At 49.7% G+C, this 5,000-nt stretch overlaps 1 protein-coding gene across 3 annotated transcripts in view; it reads left to right on the top strand.

The window, feature by feature from the left end:
- Positions 1-5,000, top strand: part of prkcz (protein kinase C, zeta) — a 262,892-nt gene that overhangs the window by 171,426 nt on the left and 86,466 nt on the right. The gene's annotated exons all lie outside the window — the stretch shown is intronic.

The following is a 5,000-nucleotide window of genomic DNA, read 5'->3' as shown; positions in this document are numbered from 1 at the left end:
CCTTCTTGGCCCAGCCCCATGCTATTGTTGATGTTAATATCTGTATTCATCTTTGACATGTCCAGAGGCCACCCAGCAAAAAGAGAGGTGTGTTTCTATGAAGACTTGTCTCTGCGATTCTCTGTCCTGTCCACAGTGCGTAGAGCCCCTCACTCCCACCCCCACCCCAAAAACCACACGGTCATAAACAGAGTGTCGTTATGTAACCGTAGTAACCGGCTGTAATGACACATAATCGCCGGGGCTTATGAAGTTGGCGCAGCTGGCTGGAAACTATGGCGCAGTGCAGTGCAGTTCAGTGTAGTGTAGTGTAGCGGTTCTTAACCTTTTTTTCTTGAGGCACCTCCTAACCTGTGCCCAAGACAAGCCGCGCACCCCCAACCTAAGCGTCTAAGCGTGTATCCACGCTAAAAAATGATTTGAGTGATTAATTACAATAATTCTAGCTTTAGACATTAATCAATACTTTAATGACTTTATATGGGGACCAAAACACGTTTTAATTTGGTCTTGGTTTGGCCTAATTATAACGTTTGGAAGCAGGATTTTCGTCACAACCTCAACACAAACAAAATTCCGCGCACCCCTTAAAATCTCTGGCGCACCCCCAGGGGGTGCCCGCACCCCAGGTTAAGAACCCCTGGTGTAGGGCAGTGTAGGGCAGTGCAGTGCAGCCAGCCCTTTGTGCCCCATACACGCTGAGCGAGGAGCAGAACTTACTTACAGCACGCTCTGGGGCCATGTACACATTGAGCCATATAAAAATAAATACGCGTAGGCTATTACCTGCTTCCAAAATGTAGTTAGTGTGCATTCTTGCTCTTATAATGCTCTGCTATTCACAAAGTTTCAAAAACATTGCGTTTGTTGTTGGAACTCTCCATATTAATATGAATGGAAGATTGTAAAGGGATAATATCCATAATATGTTTAATTATCATATGCATCAGCTTTGGTGTGTACGGGGCCCAAGACAAGGGGCCTATACTACAAAGCTGGTTCAGGATAAGTTACGGTTAAGTTAAGGGGTAAATCATCTAATAGAAGAGCTTTTCTGAAGAAAATGAGGACTCCAGGCTCTTCTATTAGATGATTTACCTCTTAACTTAACAGTAACTTATCCTGAACCAGCTTGTAGTATTTGTAGTAAAGGTCACAGCGGCGACTATGTCGCTGTTGCTACACACAGAGAACCTCACAGGGACAGAACACGTCCGGTTCCACTGTGTGGAAATACAGAACCCACACACAGACGCCACTCTCTCGCCACTAAGACGTCTTTTCAGTCTTTAAAAAACAACAATGTTTTTCCAGAATCGTGTCAGTGGTTGATCAACTTGTTCCAGGGTGACAGGCTGGCTCTTCTGAGTGCAATGTGATCCTTTGGGTAATACAGTAATAGACACACTGAGGATGCTTGGAAGAACAGAGTTCTGTAGTATGTGTCAGAGTTCTCAATGTGCTTCCAGCTTGTAAGGCAACCGAAGACGAAAACTACTCAGTTTTATTAGCAAGGCCCTGCCAGGTTTCTGCCACACAGACAAACAATGCCACCAGGGCCGTGGCTAGCATGTTGTTGTTACTGTGCCCAGGGGTGCTGAAAGGGGGGGGCGGGGAGTGGGGACAAAGGGGACAGTTGTCCCTGGCCTAGAGAGAGAGAGGGGGCCCAAAAATTGGGTCCTCATCACTCATAGTCTGCATCTTCATCATCGTATCTATTGGGATAGGGGGCCCTTTCAGATGACTTTGTCCTGGGCCCAGCCAAAGCTGTCAGCGGCCCTGACTGTGGCTGTCAAAGACCAAACGCCACAATATGGTGTGGAAATACGAAGGACCACCAAGCAGCCCTCTCTCTCTCTCTCTCTCTCTCTCTCTCTCTCTCTCTCTCTCTCTCTCTCTCTCTCTCTCTCTCTCTCTCTCTCTCTCTCTCTCAAGGGGCGGACATGCAATTAGGGTAGGGGCCCCCTTCAAATTTGTCCAGGGCTGAGCCAAACCTGTTAGAGGCCCTGCTCTCACCTATTAGACGTAAAAGTAAACAACTTTTAAGAACCAAGGACTCACTCACACATTGCTGAATCACCCACACATTTCTACTTCAACGTTTCAGCTCAAAAATGTGTCTGCCTCAACAAAAGCCCCCATGCTAACAAAAAAAAATAGACAGCTGTCAGTTGTGTGGATGTTCTTCAGTCAAGAGTTTAAATGTTTAAGTGCCGTGTGAGTTGTAGCTGTGTGATCCTGCGTGACGTTGGAGGCAGGATGCCACAGCAAGCAGGGAGATCATCACATCATCCATCAGTGGGCTGGAAGGCAGCAAGGCACTGAGGCAGCGAGGCACTGAGGCAGCAAGGAAGCAAAGCAGCGAGGGAGCAAAGCAGCGAGGGAGCAAAGCAGCGAGGGAGCAAAGCAGCAAGGCACAGAGGCAGCAAGGGAGCGAGGCAGCAAGGCAGCAAAGCAGCAAGGCACAGAGGCAGCAAGGCAGCAAAGCAGCAAGGCAGCAAAGCAGCAAAGCAGCAAGGCAGCAAAGCAGCGAGGAAGCAAGGGAGGGAGGCAGCAAAGCAGCAAGGGAGGGAGGCAGCAAGGCACTGAGGCAGCGAGGCACTGAGGCAGCGAGGAAGCAAAGCAGCGAGGGAGCAAAGCAGCGAGGGAGCAAAGCAGCGAGGGAGCAAAGCAGCAAGGGAGCAAAGCAGCAAGGCACAGAGGCAGCAAGGGAGCGAGGCAGCAAGGCAGCAAGGGAGGGAGGCAGTAAAGCAGCGAGGCAGCGAGACAGCGAGACAGCGAGGCATGGAGCTAGGCTGCAAGGTAGCGAGGCAGCAAGGCACCGAGGCAGCAAAGCAGCAAGGCACCGAGGCAGCAAAGCAGCAAGGCAGCAAAGCAGCAAGGCAGCAAAGCAGCGAGGCAGCGAGGCAGCAAAGCAGCGAGACAGCAAGGGAGCGAGGCAGCAAGGAAGCGAGGCAGCAAGGCAGCGAGGCAGCAAAGCAGCAAAGGGCAGCAAGGCAGCAAAGCAGCGAGACAGCAAGGGAGCGAGGCAGCAAGGAAGCGAGGCAGCAAGGGAGCGAGGCAGCAAAGCAGCAAGGGAGCGAGGCAGCAAGGAAGCGAGGCAGCAAGGGAGCGAGGCAGCAAGGGAGCGAGGCAGCAAAGCAGGGAGGCAGCAAGGCACTGAGGCAGCGAGGCACTGAGGAAGCAAGGGAGCAAGACAGCAAAGTAGCAAGGCAGCAAGGAAGCGAGGGAGCGAGGCTGCAAGGCAGCAAGGTACCGAGGCAGCAAAGCAGTGAGGAAGTGAGGCAGCGAGGCAGCTCCCAGCCCCAAACACAGCTAAGCAGCGCAGCGAAGGCATGACATCACACTTGGCCTCGTGCTGAAACACTGCCACACCACAGCACAGCACCAGGAGAGGAGAGGAGTGGAGTGGAGAGGAGAACAAGCCAGGCATCATCAATCCACCTCTGTCTCCCTATATCCCTCAGCCTCTCTCCCTCTCTCTCTTTCTTTCTCTCGCTCTCACTCCCTTTTCTCTCACTCTCACTCCCTCCATCTCTCTCACACACTCCTCCCTTCTCTCTCCGTCTCGCTCACTTTCTCTGTCCCTCTCTCACCCTCTTACCCTACACACCTCTCTTAGCCACGCTCTCTTCTTCTCCCCCTTTCACTCACTCCCTCCATCACTCTCTTACCCTCCATCCTTCTATCCCTACATCTCTCTTGTCTTGCTTCTCTCTCTCTCTCTCTCTCTCTCTCTTTCTCTCTCACTTACCCCCTCCCTCCCTCCCTAGAGCTCTGGCAGCTCATTTGTTATTTCTCCTTGTTGAAAGGGGACGTGCTGAAACCAGGCCTACAGGAGGCTGGATGGATGTCCAGTGACTCGAGCTGTAGCTCGCTGTTATGTGTGGAGCTCCAACTGGAGAGTAGGGCTGGGCAATATGACGATATATACTGTATCGTTATCGTGATATAAAAGTGTATATCGTGACCTTTCTCCTATATCGTTTATATCGTGATAGTACTTTTATCAATTTTATACAATTGAATATCATTTAATTGCATTCCATGTTTTCACAATACACACTATAAGTTCATGTAACTGTAAAAGTAAGAATAAAAAGATCCATATTAAAGAAAGGTTGTTTTGCGACATGAAAAAATAAAGAGCAAATAAAGAGAATAACTGAAAACGTATGTTATGTAATTGTGCTAAGTCGTGATATATATCGTTATCGTGATATAAAGTAATAAATATCGAGATATAGGGGTTTTTTTTCCATATCGCCCAGCCCTACTGGAGAGCAAGCGAGTGGGGCCAGCAGGCCTGCGAGTGAGCGCGGTTAAGCCTGGCACGCTTTGTCCCAAAGGCAGGGGGGGGGAAGAAGACATTCCTCAATGAAACACCACAACTCACAACAGCTCAGGCCTCGCTTTTGTCTCAGGGAAGAGGAGGACAAATTGTTTTGACTATTTGTCTACTCAGTGAGTGGCTGTTGTTGAATCCTGTGTGTCCACTGTAGCTGTTCACCAAAGAGTCCCAAAGTCGCTGAATAGTTGTACTTGTGATCATCGTCATCGTCATCGTCATCATCAATCATCATCATCATCATCATCATCATCATATGCCAAACTCTCTGTCATCATAACATGACCAAAAGACACAAAGCAGCAACAACAGCATTAGCTGAACAGGGGCATCGTTATGAACATAGGTGTCAGTGAACTAAGTTTAGCATGTATGCGCGGCCATCCGGATATTTTGCTTGTGAATGTGCGTTACGCCCCTTTTTGGGGGAAAACAAACCGCATGTCTCATTAACTTTCATGCTACATCGGCTAGCCCAAATAAGCACTGTCCATGGTTCAGCATTTGAACAGCCGGCAACACAACACGTTTTCGAGGAACTCGGATAAAAAAAGGAGCTAGGAAGCCAGGCTCAGAACAACTACCGGTACGTAGGAAGCCAGGCTTACTGGAACCAGTGTTGCCAGATTGGGCAGGTGTCCGCCCCAATTGG

The sequence above is a fragment of the Engraulis encrasicolus genome, chromosome 10 (genome assembly GCF_034702125.1).
Source record: "Engraulis encrasicolus isolate BLACKSEA-1 chromosome 10, IST_EnEncr_1.0, whole genome shotgun sequence".
Taxonomy (NCBI): Eukaryota; Metazoa; Chordata; class Actinopteri; order Clupeiformes; family Engraulidae; genus Engraulis; species Engraulis encrasicolus.
This window is presented reverse-complemented; position numbering and strand designations above follow the sequence as displayed.